Below are 21,466 nucleotides of genomic sequence, written 5' to 3'. Positions count from 1 at the left end.
ATAAGGTAAATAAAAACCTCTTTGTAAATTATAAAACACTACAGCAACATCAGCTTGTTGAATTATTATTCCTCTTATTATTGTCATCAGATGAGGTGTTGGGCTAGCTCAACTGGTGGGGTGTAGGTAGTATGGACCAAATCTATCTTTATTCCTGAAGTCAATCCCCAAACCCTAACCACCCTCTTCAGGTGAATTATTGTTGTGTGTCATTTTCACATAAGGTTATTTGTGGACACCAACGAGAGCTTAGAACAATAACAAATTGTTTCTAGTGCTCATTGTGCCTTGTTGACTTCAGAGAGACATTACGGAACATGTTTCAATTTGATTTCAACTTGTAGAACAATGGAACAATAAATGCAATGGCCCCTCTACTGTAAACTTGGCACATCTCTTTATTTAGAAACTGTCTGAAGAAAATTCGAGGAAGAAGCTTGGTTTATTCATAAGAACTAATATGTTTGCTTCTATTTTTCTCCTAGTTTGTGGCACTTCTCAATACATTGGTAAATCATCTGATTAAAACTCCTTGTGGGTAAAATGGGATTAATAAATTATAACCGAAATGGCTCAGTGAACTCCCTAACAATTGTAAATTACTCTTTGGTTTCCAAGTTTTTTCCTAATGCTCCAAAATAAACATTTCAGTAGTGTATCAGTGTAACTGGTGGTACTAATGCCTTCTGCTAGGTCATCCCATCCTCAAGAGAATATGCCAAGAAGGGAATTGATTATAATCAGAATTATATGCCACCACAGCTTAACTGTACTCTTATACTAACCTCTAGTTCTAAAATAATGCCTCCTATTTTTAAAATGCAGTTGGTATTTTTAAACAAAAGATAGAGCAGCAGTGAGAGGACAAGATGAGCCAAAACCAAAATGGATGAGTTATTTTTAAATCTAAAACAAAAGTGGCAAGTCAGGACATAAAAACCGTTGTGTCTAAACAACATGGCACATCTAAATGATGACGTATCTAATAATTATCTAAATGTTTGATGTTAATAATGTACTGAAATTCCAGATTAATGGCTGAATTTCCCCTTCTTTTACTCAAAATCTAGTGGACTCGTGTAGACCTAGGTACATGCAGATAGGGAACGGCTGGTGTGTAACAAATGTAATCATAATATAATAGTCACTAATCAAGTCATCTTAGAATCACAAATTATAGAATGACAAGGGGGAGACTTCTGCCAGCAACATGGCGGACTAGACTTTTATAGAAACTGCTCCTGTAACAGCCCTAAAACTTAAAATTCTGCATGAAATCTTTTTAAATTCTTTTTAATTCACGGCTGAGTTGGTAGGGAAAGAACTGTGTAAGAGCCAAAAGCAGACATTAGCCTACCATTACTCCAGGAGATGTAGAGCCTAGGATTTCACAGGCCTAAGGAAGACTGGAAACAAATCTGTGAAAACAAGGTAAGACGGCAGAGACTCGAATTGAATCTGAAACTCCTCCCCCTACCAAGGATTTTCACCGTCGGGAAATAGGAATACATGACTCTCTTGACCTTGGCTGTGGAAGATGTTGGGAAAAAGGGTCCCTTAGAATTCCAAGATATAGAAGCAATCAAAGTGTCCATCAATAGATGAATGGATAAAGATGTGGTGTGTGTGTGTGTGTGTGTGTGTGTGTGTGTATATATATATATATATATATATATATATATATATATATATAATGGAACATTATTCAGCCATAAGAAAGAATGAGATCTTGCCATTTATGACGACATGGATGAACCTAGAGGGTATTATACTAAGTGAAATAAGCCAGACAGAGAAAGACAAATACCATATGATTCTACTTACATGTGGAATCTAAAAACTAGACAGGCCACCTGGGTGGGTCAGTCAGTTAAGCTTCTGACTCTGGGTTTCCGCTCAGGTCATGATCTCACGGTTTCGTGGGTTTGGGCCCCACATCGCGCTCTGAGCTGGCAGCACAGAGTCTGCAGGATTCTCCGTCTCCCTTTCTCTCTGCCCCTCCCCACTCACACTGTCTCTGCGTCTCTCAAAATAAATAAATAAATTTAAATAAACAAACAAACAAACAAACAAAACAGAAACAGACCCATAACCGGGTGGAACAAGAGAACAAACTAATGGCTGCAAGAGGGCAGGGGTGTGAGAGGATGGACCAAATGTTCAAAGGGGAGTGGGAGGTAAGGCTTCTGGTCATGGAATGAAAGATACAGCCTAGGGAATACAGTCAACGGTATAGTGTTGTAAGGTGCCACATTGTAGCTACACTTGTGCCGAACACAGCATCATGCATAAACTTGTCTAATCACTTGTTGTACACCTGAAACTAATGTATCATTATGTGTCAACTATACTTCAATGAACAAAAAATGGCATGTCAAAACTCATAGAACACAACTGGAGACAGATTTGTAACTTCAGAGTAAGTATCAGAAAAGAAGACTATAAATCAGTGAGATAAACATCCATCTCAAGAAAGTATAAAAACATAGCGAATAAAAATAAAGCAGAAGGGCACCTGGGTGGCTTAGTCGGTTAGGCATCTGACTCTTGATTTTGGCTCAGGTCATGATCTCATGGTTCGTGAGCTCAAGCCCTGCCCCATCAGGCTCTGTGCTGACAGTGTAGAGCCTGCTTGAGATTTTCTCTCTCCTTCTCTCTCTCTCTCTCTCTCTCTCTCTCTGCCCCACCCCTGCTCACACTTGCTCTCTCTCCCTCTCAAAACAAACTTTAAAAATAAATAAAATAAAGCAGAAAATGTAAGATAATGAAAAGAAGAAATTAACATACCAGAAATAATACTTACAGTAGAAAATATTAACTAAGCCAAAACTTGTGTGCTGAAAAAAAGCTAATAAAACTTATCAATTCCTAGAGATATTAGCCAAAGAAAAAAGAAGAGATGAAATAGATAAATTCCTAGAAAAATAAATCTTATAAAAACTGATATAGAAGAAATAATAAATCTGAACAGTCTACAACAATTTGAAAGTCTGAGTCTGTAATTAAAAACCTATACCAAAAAAAAATCATAGTCTCAAGAAAGTTGACTTTACAGGACAATATTACCAACGGATATACTAAGAGTGAACACTATCCAACATGGTTTATGACCATGTTGTTATGTTATGACCATATTACCAACGTAATAACTTTGTTATCAAAGCTTGATAAAAACATTGCAAGAAAAGAAAGTTACAAGAACCTCACTCATGAACATAAATGCAAGAAACTTTACACAATGTATTAGCGAAACAAATCTAGTAATTTATTTGAAAAGGCGGGGGGCGGGGTGGGAGTTACAAAAGAAACAAGGGAAAAGATTTTATTAATAAAGGTTAAAAACTACATTAGATTGCGCACAATAAGAAAACAAACAACACAATTAAAAAATGGCCAAAGACCTTAACAGACACCTTGTCGAAGAAGACATACAAATGACAAACAAGCATATGAAATGATGCCCCACATCATATGTCATTAGGGAAAAACAAATTAAAACAACAATGAGATATCACTACACACCTATTAGAGTGGCCAAAATCCAGAACACTGACAACACCAAATGCTGGCAAGGATGTGGGGCAACAGGTACTCTCATTCATTGCTAGTGGTAATGCAAAATGATGCAGTCACTTTGGAAGACAATTTAGCTGTTTCTTACAAAACTAAAAACATCCCTATAAATGATTCAGCAATTGCACACTTTGGTATTTACCCAAAGGAATGGAAAACTTTTGTGTGGTTCTGTTCACACAAAAACTTGCACATGGATGTTTATAGCAGCTTTATTCATAACTGCTCAAACCTAGAAGCAACCAAGATGTCCTTCCATAGGTGAAAGGATAAACTGTGGTCCATCCAGACAGTGGAATATTATTCAGTGCTAAACATAAATGAGCTATCAAGCCCTGTAAAGACATGGAAGATCCTTACGTGCATGTTGTTAAGTGAAAAAAGCCAGTCTCAAAGGCTGCATACTGCATGATTCCAGCTATATGACATTCTGGTGAAGGCAAAACGATGGAGACAGCAAAGTGATCAGTGGCTTCCCGGGGCCTGGGGAGGGAGGGGTGAACAGGTGGAGCACTGAGAATTTTTAGAGCAGCGAAACTATTCTGTAGGACACTGAATTGGTGGATACATGTCATTACACATTTGTCAAACCCATAGAATGTATAACACATAGAGTGAACTCTCATGTAAACTATGGACTTGGGTTAATAATAATTTATCAATTTCGGTTCAGATGTAACAAATGTACCGCTCTAATGAGAGATGTAGTCATCTATAGTCACGTGACAAGAAAGATCTGATGAACCTGAAAAAAGTCCTCTGAATTGGTCAAGGTCTGATGCAATGGGACATGGCAGCCTGCATCCTGGGAGCTGAGAGGAAGTCTGGGCTTTATTATCTAAGAAGCAGCCTTTGACTTGCTCCTGCCCACTTCTAGGTACATGGCCTTGGGCAGTTATGCAATTACTCCCAGCCTCCACCATCTTCAGCAAAAGAAAAGATTCCTTAGAATAACATCTTATGAGTATTTAAATTATAACACAAGATCCCCTCTGTCAATGGGAATCACAAATCTGAGACCAAATGAACCAATAAAAATGTTGTTCACGGTTCTTTTTCTGAGATCTGTATAGCACATCTAATGACACTTTCGTAGGGAGACTTCTCTGAAATCAACTGAGGAAATGAGCTAGAGACAGATGGCCAATAACATTCAATTGGTGAAATACTTCAATTAGTTGAATTTTCATGTTTTTATCCTTATCTTTTTATCTCTTAAAGTAACTATTTCTAAATTGATGGTACTATAGACACCATGAAGTTATTCATCTTCAGAGTTTCTGTCTGGCAATTTGATACAGTGTCAAGACCATTTCAGTTTCTTAATTTCCTTCGTATAGCAATCACTTAAATAACTGAAACAAATTTTAAAAGTCATATCCTTCCCTATTTATTCATAATTATCCAATCAATTGAAGTACTTTCCTGTAACTTCAACCATAATATAATAAGTGCTATAATCAGATAAGTTTAAAGTTTAATCAACCCAGACTTCTATGTCTATGGAAATGTTTTAGTAATCTAAATTAAAATCACCTACGATAATTCACTCGCTCCTCTCAATGGTATTTGGTGGTTCAAGGAGGCGTACATGTCATGGGGTTAGCATTCAATGGCTTTGTATTGTATTAGGCAAAGTCACTTTCTTTAAGCATAATGTAAATTGCATTTTAATACCTCTATAGATTTCTACACTGGCAAGAGGAAAGCATAGCAAAATTTATACATAAATTTGAACAGAACTGTTCAGTGCTATTCATCGTTACATCTCCATATTTTAAGGATATGAATTTGCTTACTTAAAAGCCATCTGATGAAATTCTAGTGCTTGTAGTTTGAAGGGCAAATAAGCTTGATCTCATTAGAGTCCATGGTGACATAGTCAAAGAAAGCATATGCACACGAATTGTTTGTGCTTTGGGAATACTCCACTCTTGTAAAAATCCAATTAGATTTTATATATATATTTATATATATATATACATAAATATATATATAAAATATAAAATATATATATTTATATAAATATTTATATTTATATTATATATGTATATATATAAAATATATATAATGTATTATACACATATATATGTATATACATATATATGTGTATAATACATTATATTATATACATTACATATATAATACATTTTATATATATATATATATATATATATATATATGCATGCGAAAGCATATGCATGCGAATTGTTTGTGCTTTGGGAATACTCCACTCTTGTAAAAATCCAATTAGATTTTATATATATATATATATGTATATATATATATATATAATGTATCATATACATATATATGTATATAATACATTATATTATATACATTACATATATAATACATTATATATATATAATCTAATTGGATATAGAATGCATTATATATAATATATATTATATGATATATTATAATTGTTATAATTAATAATATATTATATTATATTATATTATATTATATTATGTTATATAATATAATATATATAATACACAATAGATTACAGACACACACACTGAGAGATATATTATTCAGGTCTATAGAGCTACTGGAAGCCAAAGTCTACTAAATCAGGAAGCCACTTCTGTATCTCAGTACACAGTCGTATCAAATACTGTGAATTGATTGCTGCTTTTTTCCACTTATATGTTCTATGAACATTTGGAAAACATAGGCAATGATAAGGAGAGAACAACAATAATTTGTAAACCCATTTACTATTAAAATATACTTATCTTTAACATTTTGAACATACAGAAGAGTATAAAAAAAGGCAACAAGAATCGCCTGTAATAATATCCAGAGATAATCACTTTTAACAGTTTGATATAAACACATATATATGTACATACGCATATGTATGCAAGGACTTACGTATATCAGTGTTTTAAATTGGGATTTTATTACTATATATGCAGCTTCTTACCTGGAGTTTTCCACTCAAAATTATACCATGAGTTTTCTTGTCACATTATTAAATTTATTTCCAAAACATGTTTGTTGCTGATGGCTATAAAATATTTCTATTAGACTATAAACTTCATGAACAAAGGGACTATATCTTGTTCATACAGCCAGTACCACATATGCCATAATTTATTTAACCATTTTCCAATTGTTTCATGTTTAGGTCATTTCCAAATTTTCACTGCCATAAGTATTACATTGTTAATGCATGAATTTTCCCACTATTTCCCCTTTGCTGACAGCTTTTTTAGTCTCTATCTCCCACCCTCAGAGGGAGTCCGGCTTTGCCTAATGATGCTTGGAGATTTTGTGATGTAGATTTGGAAGGAAAGAGGTGAAGTTGAAGTTGAAGAGTAAGAGGTGTGTGGTCTAGGACCGGAAGAAGAATCTTCTGAGAATTTGAGGATGAGATGTGGGAGTAGCTGTGGAAGAGGAACAGATGGGAGACAAGAGGAACCACAGTGGTCTCCATAATGTCCTCCCTGTGCTTTTCTTTAACGTTTATTTATTTTTGAGACAGAGAGAGACAGAGCATGAACGGGGGAGGGTCAGAGAGAGGGAGACACAGAATCTGAAACAGGCTCCAGGCTCTGAGCTGTCAGCACAGAGCCCGACGCGGGGCTCGAACTCACGGACCGCGAGATCCTGACCTGAGCCGAAGTCGGCCGCCCAACCGACTGAGCCACCCAGGTGCCCCTGCTTTTCAAATGCCAAGTGTGAAAACTGAAGTGGAATCAGTTTTTTGTATTCTTTTGTTCCTTTTGCCTGCCCAGCATTCATTTTAGTCTTAATCTGTTAATCTTTAAAAAAAATTTTCTAATGTTTATTTATTTTTGAGAGAGAGAGAAAGGAAGGGCCAGAGAGAGAGGGAGACACAGAATCCAAAGCAGGCTCCAGGCTCCGAGCTGCCAGCACGGAGCCCGATGCGGGGCTCGAACTCATGAACCGCGAGATCATGACGTGAGACGAAGTCAGGCATTTAACCAACTGAGCCACCCAGGCGCCCCTTAATCTGCTTAATCTTCAGCATCTAACTTCAGCTCAGGTCATGATCTTGTGGTTCATGGATTTGAGCCCTACACTGGGCTCTGCTGTCAGCACAGAGCCCACTTGAGATTCTCTGTCCCTCTCTCTCTCTCTCTCTCTCTGCCTCTCCCCTGCTTGTGCTCTCTCTTCATCAAAAATAAATAAACATTAAAAAAATTTTTTTAAATAATTTCCCTAAGGAGGAAAAGTTTTTTTTGAGCCTGGCATACATAGGGCAATTCTTAGACAATAATATTCAACTGTGACATTAGAGTAACTGTCATCGGTTAAAATTTAACTCAGGTATGGCCAACTCAGCCAAATATTTGTTGTTGTTGTTGTTGTTGTTGTTGCGAGACTTGTTGAGCTGCTTGAAAAATACATTCTTTACCAAAATATTCATAAAATATTTAATTAGTATTTAACCCAAAATATGATATCTATTTCAAGAAGAACAAGCACAAAATTAACTATAGATAGAATTTTTTAACAGGTAATACAAAAGTGTGACCAAACACTTTTAATAACATTAAATTGGAAAGTCCTTCTTACCTTGAAACCGAAGTCAGAAGAAAATGAAAAAGCTTTTTTTTTTTTTTAAGTCACCTGGTATAATCATGTGAGCAAATCTTTAAAAACTAGATGGAATAAACTTCTCTACTGAGCCCTGAAACAGTTTAAAGAAAAAAGATACATTCCAAATACGTGTTAGAAGCAACATGGCATTATTGTCAAACCTTAACAAGAAGAAAGCTACTAACCAAACTCACTTGTGTTGATCAAAGCCATCCTAGACAAAACATTAGGAGATAGAACTGAATGAAATACTGAAAGGATAACAGATCATGAAGTAAGTGCAATTCATTCTAGACTGCAAGAGCCATTTGACATTACTAAATAAACTCCCATATTATTCTTGCTTAGCTACCCAAAACATGTCAGATTCCAAATCTATTTAAGATTTTTTTGAAAAGCTTGATGTAGGATTAAATGGATATTGCCTGAATGTTAAAAAAAACAATACAGCCTGGGGCGCCTGGGTGGCTCAGTCAGTTGAATGTCCGACTTTGGCTCAGGTCACGATCTCACGGTTCGTGGGTTCCAGCCCCGCATCGGGCTCTGTGCTGACAGCTAGAAGTCTGGAGCCTGTTTCGGATTCTGTGTCTCCCTCTCTCTCTGCCCCTCCCCTGCTCACACTCTGTCTCTGTCTCTGTCTCTCTCTCTCTCTCTCAAAAATAAACATTTAAAAAACAAACAAACAAAAAACCCAATACACAATGTAACTCTAAAGCCAGCGTTATGCTTAGTGGCTAAATAATGGGAAGTATTTCCTTTAAAGTCAGAAATAAGGTAAGAATATCTTAGATCAGTACAATTATTTAATACTGTTCTCAACATCGAAGAAAATGCAATTAATCAAGCAAATGAAGTGAAGCATGCATATCTGAAGGGAGAATGCAAAAGTATTAGTATTTTATACGTGTGAACTCCTGGAAAACAAATTGCAAAATTTTTGGAACTGTTAAGAGAATCAGGAAGATAGCTAGTTTCAAAATAAAGATACAAAGATGCAATTGCTCTTTTCACATACCAACCATAACAAGTGAGAAAACTACCACATTTAAAATAGCAGCTCACAACAAAAAGTCAAATTGAAAAAAATTAAGGAGATATATGCATGCCCATTGTATTCAGCAGTAATAGTAGTAACCGCCACAAGAACAACATGGATGGTCCTGATATAGGAAAAGACACACTGCCAAGGAGCAGGACAGAAAATTCCAGAAACACTCAAGTATTATGAGAATTCAGAGTAAAATAAATGTGGCATTTCAAGTCACAAGGGAAAGATTTGTTATTCACTAAATAATTTGGGACAACTGGCCAGCCACTTTAAGGAAAAGTCAAATTTCACACATTAAATTCCAGTTAGATAAAATGCATTCATAAATGTAAAAAATGTAAAAAAAAATTATGAGAAAACACTTCTGATATAAGGGTGGAACATGACTTTCTTAACTTGACACCAAAGCCAGAAACTATAGGAAAAAAATTTACATCGAAGTTAAATATTTCCTGGCAGCAAAAACAAAAACAAAATACCACAATTATGGAAGTTTGAGAGAGTTAGGAAAAACTATTTAGTAACACACATGATGGACAAAGAATTACTACCACTGTATGAAGAGCTCTTACAAATCAATTATAAAAATAAAAATGGTCAAAGACTATAAAATAGTCAACTTACAAAAAAATAAGTTAGACTGGGCCAAAAAAAAGACCTGTTCAGTTTCATTATTTTCTAAAATGCAAATAAAAACAAGAAACACATTTTTATGGTAAGCTCCCCCTCCCATTTCTTTTATTGAGGTATAACTGACATACAACATTACATTAGTTTCAGGTATACAACTTGGTGATTTGATATTTGTATATACTGTGAAATGAGCGCCACAATAAGTCCAGTTGACATCCTTCACCATACATAGTTACAGAATTCTTTTTTCTTATGATGAGACCTTTTAAGATTTACTCACTTAGCAACTTTCAAATATGCAATACAGTATTATTAACCATAGTTACCATGCTATACATTACATCTCAATGACTTATTCATTTATAAGTGAAAGTTTGTACCTTTTGCCTTCACCTATTTCACTCACAATGAAACCCCCACCCTGGAAACCACCAAGCTGTTCTCCACATCTGTGAGCTTCTTTTTTGTTTATTTGTTTGCTTGTTTTTTGTTTTTTTGTATTTATATTGTGCATATAAGTAGATTATATAGTATTTGTCTTTCTCTCTCTGACCTAATTCACTTAGCCTAATGCCCTCAAGGTCCACCCATGTTGTTGCAAATGGCAAGATTTCGTTCCTTTTCATGGCAGAATAATATTCCGTTGTGTATATATTCCACATTTTCTTTATTCATTCATCTGTCAGTGAATGTTTAGGTTGTTTCCATATCTTGTCTATTGCAAATAATGTTACAATAAACATGGGGTGCATATAACTTTTTGAGTAAGTATTTTTGTTTCTTGCAGATAAATACCTAGAAATGGGATTGCTGGATCACATGATAGTTGTATTTTTAATTTCTTAAGGAACTCTGTACTGTGTTCCACAAAAACTGTTATCAATTTACATTCTCACATAATAGTACACAAAGGTTCCCTTTCCTCCGCATCCTTGCCAATACGCATTGTTTCTTACCTTTTTGACAATAGCCATTCTTTTTTTTTTTTTTTTTTTTTAATGTTTTTTTTTTTTTTTTCAACGTTTTTTATTTATTTTTGGGACAGAGAGAGACAGAGCATGAACGGGGGAGAGGCAGAGAGAGAGGGACACACAGAATCAGAAACAGGCTCCAGGCTCCGAGCCATCAGCCCAGAGCCTGACGCGGGGCTCGAACTCACGGACCGTGAGATCGTGACCTGGCTGAAGTCGGACGCTTAACCGACTGCGCCACCCAGGCGCCCCTGACAATAGCCATTCTAATAGGTGTGAGGTGATAACTCATTGTGGTTTTTGATTTGCATTTCCCTGACAATGAGTAATCATCGTTTTTTCACATATCTTTGGTCATCTATATGTCTTCTTTGTAAAAATGTCTTCAGATCTTCTGCTTATTTTTAAATCATATTTTTTCTATTGAGTTGTGTGAGTTCTTTATATATTTTGGATACTAACCCCTTACCATACACATGATTTGCAAATACTTTCTCCCATTCAATAGTTGGCCTTTACATTTTGTTGATGGTTTCCTTTTCTACTTGGGTTTGTTTGTGTTTTTTGTTTGTTTTTGTTTTTGTTTTGCTTTTGTTGCTTTTAATTTTGGTGTCAAATTCAAAATCATCTCCAAGACTTATGTCAAGGAGCTTATCGCCTATACTTTCTTCTAGGAGTTTTATAGTTTCATGTCTTACCTTCAAGTCTTTAGTCCCTTTTGAGTTAATTTTTGTGTATTTTTGTCCCATTTCCTTTTGTGTTTGTGGCTGTCCAGTTTTCCCAACACCATTTATTTAAGAAATTGTCCTTTCCCCACTGTATATTCTTGACTCCTTTGTCATAAATTAATCACATGGGTTTATTTCTGGGCACTCTATCGTACTCCATTGATCTATGCGTATTTTTATGCCAAAACCATGCTGTTTTGGTTATGATAGCTTTGTGATATAGTTTGAAATTTGGGAAAGCAATGCCTTCAGCTTTATTCTTGTTTCTCAAGATTGCTTTTGCTATTATGGGTCTTTTGTGGTTCTCTACAAATTTTAGTATTGTTTTCTCTATCTCTGTGAAAAATGCCATTGGAATTTTGACAGGGATTGCACTGAATCTGAAGATTACTTTGGGTAGTATATAATTTTAACAATATTAATTCTTCCAATCCATGAGCACAGAATATCCCTCCACTTATTTGTATCTTCTTCAATTTCTTTCATTAATGTCTTATAATTTTCAGTATACGGGTCTCTCACTTCCTCGGTTAAATTTATTCCTAGGTATTTTGTTCTTTTGGATTCAACTATAAATGGGATTGGTTTCTTAATTTCCTTTCATGACAGTTCATTATTAATGTAGAGAAACACAATGGATTTTTGTACTTGATTTTGTATCCTGCAATTTTTTTAAAAGAAATCTTTAAAAACCATAATATTGGCATTAGATGAATGACTAAAGCCAGATGTTGGTGTAGAGGAGGCAAATTTTTACCACCCCTATTAGAGTTTCTCAGCTGACATAAGACAGATTAACAGGAGAAACACACACACATTTATATTATTTTACATGACAGAAGAGTCCTCATAGGGATTGAGACCAAAAGAACTGGTAAAGTTCCTCTGAACTTTACCAAAAGAACTGATAAAGAACCTCTATAGTAGGTTGAACAATAAGAGGCAATTGTAGCAAAGTAACTATATGGAGTGGCCAAAGGAAGATAAGATGTATTTGAACAAGGTCTGCTGGAACAGATTTCTTTCTGCTTCAGTTCCTTGTCACTGGTGATAAAAAAATCTCCTTTCTCCCGGTACAGGGTGGACACCTTTCACATGGGAGGTTTATCTCCTGCCTTCAGAAATAAAAAGGAGGGTCAGAATGCCCTCTTGTATCTGCCATTTCTCAAGTGCCTTTAATTCAAAATAATCAACATACCAAAGCAGCACACTTTGGGGTGATATGTTCTCCATTCCTTTGGCAAAGGAGACAGAAAATAGGCATTTTCAAAAGCTGTTGCTAGAAGTCTGAATGGATACAACTTTTCTGGGAGGCATTTTTATCAGTCCATACCACAGTTCTATTTGGGGAAATCTATTCAATCCAATAATCTTGTATCTAGAAATTCTCCACAAAGAGGTAGTTATACAATAGGAAAAACATATGTGCATAAATACGCCTGATGTTTTAATAATCATAAAAGCAAAACCAAAATGATAAAGCTAAACAAAATGTCCATCATTTAAATGACTGGCTAAGTAAATAAGATATTCTGCTATCATTAAAAAATTAGGTAGTGTTTTATCCGCTGAGGTACAAACATGAAACCAACATGTTTTCAACTGAGGGGAAAAAAAAGGCTGCAACGTAGGATGAACTTATTTATAAAGCATGCATATGCCCACATTTCTATACGTGTTGTCTATGTACATTTAGAAATCTGGAAGTTTATCTCTGGATGATGACATTTTGGTGATTTTATTGGTTTGGTTTTTTTTTTTGCAATTTATGTTTTATTTTATTTTTATGTTTTTGATAATGCGCACGTATCATCTTAATGACCAAATATTAAGCTTTTTCAAAATAAGTCACCTTACCTACCAGTTCCTTAACTCTTTTTGTTGTCTTTGTCCCTCCTTTGCACCAATTTGACCACATTTTTTTCAATGCTAAATTGCATACGTTTTTTTCCTACTGCCATGCATCTCAAAATAGATGGCATTTCACAATTGCTGTTGGCCAGGGGACCAACATGACATGGGTGTCATTGCCTGTGTATGTGCAAACTTGGTCATGGTTATTCATATTGCCATGACTTCCAGTACAACCTCTGTTGAGTTCAATTGACATTTAAAATTGATTTGGTTAACACTGCTGTTTAACTCATCACCTCAGAACTCGGAGGCTTAAAACAACAACAATCCCTTTATTATTTCTCACAGTTTCTGTGGGCCATGAATTCAGGAAGGGCTTGGCTGGGTGGTTTTGGTTAAGCAATCACTCATGAGATTGCAGCCCTTTAGAAGCCGTAACCAAAAGAGCAGAGGTTGGGGAAGCAGGATCAGCTGGCAACTGGCAAAGCATCTTTCTCTCTTCATGTAGTCTCCGGGATTTTCCACGTGATCCCTCTGGAGGCGGGGGGTTTGGGCTTCCTCACAGCATGGCAGCCACAGACCACTGAGGCTGTTAACACGGAGGCTCTGGGCTCCAGAGCAAATATTCCAGCCAGCCAAGTGGCATCCGTATCACCTTTTCAGTCCTAGCTTCAGAAGTCATGCAGAACTGATGCTTTCTGTGGGTTACAGGCAAGTCACAAACTAGCTTAGATACAAGCAGGAAGAAATTAGGCTTTCCCTCTTGATGTGGAAGTAGTTAAGGTTCTAGAAGCACATGTGGGACAAGAACTATTATCGTGGCCCCTGGGAAAAAAAATATCTGGTACAAAACGTTTTCAAAGAATTACACTATTATTTAGCATTGAAGCATAAAGTTTTTATTTATTTATTTATTTATTTATTTATGTATTTATTTATTTATATTTTTGAGAGAAAGAGAGAGTGGGAGGGGGGTGGGTAGAGGGAGGGAGGGAGAGAGAATCCCAAGTAGTCTCCATGCTCAGCAGGGAGCCTGACATGGGACTTGATCCCAAGACCCTGGGATATGACCGGAGCAAAAATCAAGAGTTGGACGCTTAACCGACTAAGTCACCCAGACGCCCCAGAATAATGCTACATCTTACAACTAATGGCATATTAGAACAGATTATGTAATGAAGCACAGCTTTAGAACTGACTGATTTTCCTTTACTTTACATGTCAGCAAGATGAACGAAGTCTAGCCTGTCCAAGGCCTTCCCACCGTGGGGAGGGGCTGGTGGAGCTGGGAGCTAAAATATGACATCAGGAATATTCCATGTTGTAGACGGGCACGGGCGCTGGACTGTGGGGGCAGTGACCCACTGTCATATTTTCTATGTCGTAATTCTCTTGTGCTATAGACATACATTCAATGTTTGCTCCTTGTAACAGCCTGATCTTATCTCTGAAATAAGCAAGGCCCAAACCTACCTGTGTCGTGTAGCAGAAATAGAAGAGCAGTGAGAGGGAGAAAATGGTTACCAAACAGCAAGAAGTGACCTAAGAAGGGTGGACAGTTGATGGAAGTGATGAGGAACGTTCTACACGGGGTAAGGAGGGGCACGGGTGATTTCTTACTTTGGGCACACTGAAGACCTATTGGCCACCTACAGTTTTTTGCACATGTACTCCATAAAGTAACTACGCAGCCACTCGAAGATTTCTCAGATACCTAGGGAGGGAAAGATAATGAGGACAGGACTCCCTGCTGCCACATGTGACTCAGGGTGTCAAAGGAAAGGACAGATCCCTGAAGACTGGGGACACCTGGGCTTCATATAGTTTTGAACCTAATTAGGTGAACCTATTTCTTGAACACTTTTATGTAGGAGTCCAATCTTAGCACTTCCCTGAATGCTAGTGGTGGGAATCTTAGCACATCCCAGCATGCCAGTGATGGGAAGCAAGCCAAACTTCCCAAATCACCTTGGAATCTGCTTAACAATTTTAGCAACTTCAATTCTGCCAGATATACCACAGGTACATTGCACTGAAAACCAGGCATATTCTTTTCAAGTAGGAATGGTTAAGGGACACGTTTGTGCTTTTGTCTGATCAGTTATGGATTCTTCTGAAAGTTACCAAAAAGGAGTGTGCAGACTCTAGTTGGTTGTGGAAAGCCACTTTATAAAAATTCAGTAAAACCTTTTTGGAACAAAAATATTATTTCAAAAGATGACCACCAAGTGAATTTCAATAAAAATAAATCCTATTTTTTCCAATAATTCTAATTATTGAAATGTGTCAAGAAGGGGAAAAAAGGAGATTATATTACCAAAAATAAAAGTGATTAAAAAGGATCTCAAGGAGAGTCAGAGCTTTGCACTCCCTGTACTGTTTATACTGGCAAATCTCTTGCAATTCTCTCCTCTCTCTACCTCCCATCCTTTTCTCCAGATTATAACAACTGCTCTACATGCAAAGATCTCTGTTTCCAGGACTGTAGTAGTTGTTACTTAACTCTCTTTCACCTGAGTATCTGTCATGTCTCCTACAGACTGGCCGGGATGTTGCATTTTGTCAAAGGTGCCCACCTCCCTCAAACACACACTTCTCCAGATAATTCTTTAATATTCCAAAGTTACAAATAAGATGTATTTAAAATGAGAATTATCTGGAAAATAACCCCATTCTGAGGGTTTTTTGCTTTCATTTGTTAATGGATTATTCAACATTGTTAGGGCAAATAGGAAAATAGGCTCATCTGTATATTATTTGCATCCCCCACCGAGCCTAACATCCTTCAAATCTAACAAACTCCACCTACCTGCAACAGCAACCGTGGACAAATATTCCCAGGAATTCCAGTCATCCATATATGAAACATCTGATGCACACATTTCATATTGTAACTAGTAGGGGTACAGAAGCATAAAGTGCTTTCCCCAAAACAAGCTGCAAAAGTCAACATGTAAAAACGAGTTCCCTACATCACAAATATGTACCTTAACAATTGGCAAACAGGCTAAGATATGAGGGAGACAACCTGCAGAAGAGGAAACGACAGCTGGTCAAACCGTGCATGAAAAAGAAGTTCAATCCCACCAATAATCGAGACAGTGTAAACCTAAAAGTACAAAGTGATAGCATTTTACACCCTTCAGTCGGGCAAACCCTTAAAAGTTGACAATGTTAAGTGTTTGAGAAAATGTAAAAGTAGGAGAACTCTCAGATACCATTAGGGAGAGTGTAAAATGGGGCAACGACTCAGAATTTGGCAAAATCTAGTTAAGGATATACCTGCCTCCTATGCAGCAGTCAGGCACACGGTAGGGCTATCGCATTCCTGCGTTTTTTTTAAGCGTGTACTCCATAAGATAATTGTGAAAAACTGTGCAGCCACTTGCAAATTTTAGACATGTAAATTTTCAAATCATAAATGTAAATAGTTGCAGAAGATATAATTTGGCAACTGTTATAAATACTGACATTAAAAAAAATAAAGCGGTGATGTCATTCTTTTACATCTATTCAAAAGTGGTGTCAGATAACAAATACTATTTTTAAAACTACACAGGGCCGCCTGGGTGGCTCAGTCGTTTAAGTGCCTGGCTCAAGTGATGATCTTACAGCTTGTGGGTTTGAGGCCCCACATCAACCTGGAGCCTGCTTCGGATCTGTGTCTCCTCTCTCTCTGCCCCTCCCAAGCTTGCACTCTGTCTCTCTGTCTCTCAAAAATAAACATAAAAAAAAAAAAAAAAAAAAAAAAAAAAAAAAAAAACCTACACAAACTGCTCTTGTTTAACATTTGGAAATTTTATCTTTTTTTTTTAACTTGTATTTCCATTCCACATTACACTGAAGTTTATTTTAACGTAACATGTTATTATGTTTGAACATCTTTTTTTGATCAACCTATCACCTGTTACGCAAATGTGTATATAATGATAAATTGCAAAAAAAAAAGTGCATTTAAGACTCTGAAGTCTAAACATTTTTTTCTTGATTTAAAAAATTATCACTAAATAACTATTTTAGGTGGTAATTTACATTACTAATTCTTATTAAATCTCATCACTATTAAATGAACTACTAAATTACTATTGGCCAAAACCAAAATGTATTGCACATACTGATAAGTATTAACTGTAAAAATGTAAGTTTTGATTGGAAATGCTTTTAATGAAATGAAGGGAGAGGTTTTTTTTCATCTAGTTCATGTATCCAGATATGAATATTGCTTATTGCTAAAATGAAAACAGGCACTTATTGCTTATTGCTAAAATGAAAACAAAATAAAAGGAATGAAGCCACCAGCAGTATGAATTTACCAACAGTATATTCATGATTAAGTGGATTTTCTTACAATAAATTCTACTAAATATACCTAAGTTATATAAATATAATAAGTACATGGCCAAAATGAACAAATGAGCTGAGAATTGGTTGATGGGCAACACTGAGCAGGAAATTTAAGTCCAAAGGAAGAGTGTATATGGATTTATAATGTCCGATAATCTTTTTACAAAGGTAATGCAAATATTTCTTCTACAAATCTGATGAAGTGTTTGAGAAAATATAAAACACTAACTTACTTGGAACGTGAGTTTCTTTTACTCAAAGGTGTAATGTCGACCTCTAGGAGATACACACAAAAGTGTTTACCTCCTCCTTCCTTAAATCATGCAAACAATGCAGGTGAGTCAAGACCAAGCCCTGTGAGTAATCAGTCTCTAAACTTTCTCCCTTTTAAGAATGAGAAATGGAAGGGCGCCTGGATTGCTGAGTCGGTTTAGCATCTGACTGTTGATTTCGACTCAGGTCATGATCTCACAGTTCATGAGATTGAGCCCCACATCGGGCTCTGTGCTAACAGCACAGAGCCTGCTTGGGATTCTCTCTCTCTCCCTCTCTAAATAAATAAACAAACAAACATTTTTAAAAAAAGAATGAGAACTACAGGCCGCGCTTCTCATAGACTGGTGTTTTCCCAGCATTCTTTTTACAACTCCTGAATATTCTTAGTTTAACACAGATGGATAAAGACCAAGGAGTTGCCATGAGTTCAGTGTCCCAGTGAAAGAAGACACAAAATTCTCTAATTTCTTACCTGTTTTGCTCACACAACTCCTCTTCGGGAGCGATGTGTTCTTTGACAATCAGGAGAAAGAACAGGAGAAATCATTAAACAAAAAATGTCCTGACACCCGCTTGACATTATATCTGAATCCAGATCATCCCATGGATGAAAGTACCAACTCTAACTCCACTAGGGTTGCCAAATTTAGCAAACTTTCTATCTGCCTCTCTCTCTCTCTCATGCATACACACATAGGATGCCCAGTTAAATTTGAATTTCAGTAAACAACAATTTTTTAATATAAATGTTCCCACAGCTCATATTGAGACATACTAGATCAGGATATATTTATACTAAAGTAATACAAAACTACCTGTGGTTTACCTGAAATTCAAATTTAACTAGACATCCTGTATTTCATCTGAATTTTAAATTCTACCCAAGTTTTTGCCTTTAACAGAATATGTGCAAGGAAAGTCAGGAGGCCCTATAGCAGATTTATAGGCCCTCAATTAAAGAAGACCATGTGGATCCCAGTATTTTGAATTGTCCCTTTGAGACATTATATTAAGATCTTAGGTGGGTAAAAGACCTTTCTTTTAGAAAATGGGAGAAAAAGATAGTGAATGATGAGATGGAAACTGCATGTGGCCCTCAGGCAGGTCAAGTTTAGGATGTGGAAATCAACTACTTTAGCAACCATCCATATTGGGAAAACGTGTGTGTGTGCGTAAATATATATACGCACACACGCGCATGTGCGTGCGTCTATGTGTGTGTAGGCAGTGGAGTGGGGATGGAAATTGGTGCAGTGCATATACCTTAATTTGAAGACCAGTATTCTGGGCAGAGTTTCCCAACAGGTCTGCACTAAACAGGTCAGTGGGCAGTGGTCATGACACAAGATGCTGACCTCTTCAGCTCTCGGGGCAGCCTTGGATTAGAGGCACAGTGACATCTGGCAGAGTGACCCAAGTGAAAAGGGCTGGGAAACCCCATATATTACAAATGCTCCCTAATATGTGTAGGGTGACACATTCATAAATGCTCACAACAGCATTTTTTTCTAGTTACAAAAATCTAGATGAAAGCTAAATGTCCATAAGAGCAAAAACGGAGGAATGAGTCACTGTATATTCAGCTAACCAAGTATTATAGTCCAATTAAAATGGAAAAACATGACCTATAACTCTCAATATGAAAAGATGTCAAAAACCTAGCACTGAGAAAAAAGCAGGCCACAGAAGGATGGTACACACACTATGACAATACGTGTAAAATTTACATAGTTAGGGAAACTAAAAAAAATACAACTGTCATGTATTAAAAGCAAACAAGCACTGATTAGAAGGAGGTACCATAACTTCAAGGAAAATGCCTGCTTCTGGCAGAAGAATGGGATTGAGGACAATCTCATACGAAGTCACACTAGCCATCATCCCTCCGATCAGAACTACTAATAAATGGATCCTTCACACCAGCCACATCAATTACCATCCAAGAACACATATGAATAGTTTTCCCCACATGGCCCTCAGCCATGATATGGTTCATGTCAACATTAGCAGAAACCAATCAAGCTCCCTTTGACCTAACAGAAGGAGAATCAGAACTTGTTTCTGGATTCAACATTGAATACACAGCAGGTCCCCTCACCCTATTTTTCCTAGCAGAATATGCCAGTATTATCATACTAAATATCCTCACTACAATCTTATTCTTTGGAGCATTCCACAGCCCATATATACCAGAACTCTATACAGTCAACTTCACTGTCAAAACCTTACTCTTAACAAAATTACCTTTCTAGGAATTCGAGCATCTTACCCACAGGTAGGATTGCATAAGAGCTATCACAGAGAACGCCATTTGGGCATCAGTGGGTCAGGCTCTGTTCTTCATTCTTTACACTGTTATTCATTGTACACACTGTCAACAACCCCATGAGGTGCTGGATAGTGTTATCCCCATTTTACAGATGAAGTGACTGATGTACAGAAACACAGAGATTAGGGGATTTGCCCAAGGTCACACACCTCTATAAAGGATACAAAGGGTCCTTAAGTGTATATTAAATCTTCTTTTATTAAAAAGGACTTGAAATATGATAAAACGACAATATAATAGATGAATGGCTATTTATGATACCTCATTCTTTTTCTTGTTTTTTTGAAATATCAAATTTAAAAGTTCTGTTTTATTCTTTCAGAAGCTCAAACTTGCCTAATAAGATCATTCTAAAACTCTGGTTATGAGTTTTCATGAAAACATGGATTTTTATCTCAACTGTCCTCACCAACAGTAGATAAATTACATAAATGAGTGTTCTTTTTATTTTTGTGTGATGAGATAGAAGTGGAGACATTTTATCTCAGTCTATATTACACAAGTATGGCCGTAAACTTCCGTGCCCCACTACAATTTATGGTATAATATTTAGGGATGGTTTTCATCCATAAAATCTATGCTCTGCATGATCCAAATGGATGAATGGGAATTGGGCCCCATCTTCCCTCAATTGATTTAATTAACTAAATCTTTTATTTTTTATTTATTCATTTTTTTTTGTAGATAAGTTAAAAGCCAATATTTAAAAGCTTGCTGCAATTAAATTTCTAAGAGCCAGGAGAATAAGCAGTATAAAGAGTAGTCTTTGATTCATGCATCCAGAATAGTTTCAGGTCTTCATTTTATCTCCACTTCCAAAATCTATTCTAACATTTCATCCCAAGCCGTTGATGAGGAAGTTGATGGAATAATGGAGAGGACAGTCAACATTCTTCACCGGGATTGCTCTCTTACACCGGAAGGGCAGCCGAAACTGTCTCACAGAAGCACGTCTCCACAGAGACTAGGATGCCGGCAACTGGCCAAACCTCCCTGACAAATCTCACTTGTTACTGACTCACCCTCACTCGTTTTTGCTTTCGAAAGCTAGTTGTTGGCTCCATCGTGAGCAGGAGAAAGATCCGGCCCAAGTCACACAGATGGGTCTGGATAACAGAACGCTTTCAGCTGC

The 21,466-nt window shown here is 36.5% G+C and overlaps 1 protein-coding gene across 4 annotated transcripts in view; it reads right to left on the bottom strand.

Annotated features, from left to right (window-relative positions):
• Window positions 1-14: 14 nt before the first annotated feature.
• HTR7 (5-hydroxytryptamine receptor 7) overlaps window positions 15-21,466 on the bottom strand; it is a 112,873-nt gene continuing 91,421 nt past the window's right edge. For 2 of the 4 annotated variants that reach the window (XR_013550523.2, XR_013550520.2), the window contains exons 6-8: window positions 18,478-18,517; window positions 16,373-16,413; window positions 14,975-15,099 (exon numbers count right to left, since the gene is read on the bottom strand). The gene's annotated coding sequence lies outside the window, so the exon portion shown is untranslated. Of the gene's footprint in view, window positions 1,419-14,659; window positions 14,731-14,974; window positions 15,100-16,372; window positions 16,414-18,477; window positions 18,518-21,466 lie in introns of those variants that run through there. The other 2 variants (XR_013550522.2, XR_013550521.2) reach the window with 2 other exon arrangements.

The sequence above is a fragment of the Panthera onca genome, chromosome D2, assembly GCF_046562875.1.
Source record: "Panthera onca isolate mPanOnc1 chromosome D2, mPanOnc1 haplotype 2, whole genome shotgun sequence".
In the NCBI taxonomy this organism is placed as follows: Eukaryota; Metazoa; Chordata; class Mammalia; order Carnivora; family Felidae; genus Panthera; species Panthera onca.
Note: the sequence above shows the minus strand (reverse complement) of the source record. Positions and strands in the feature narration are given on the sequence as shown.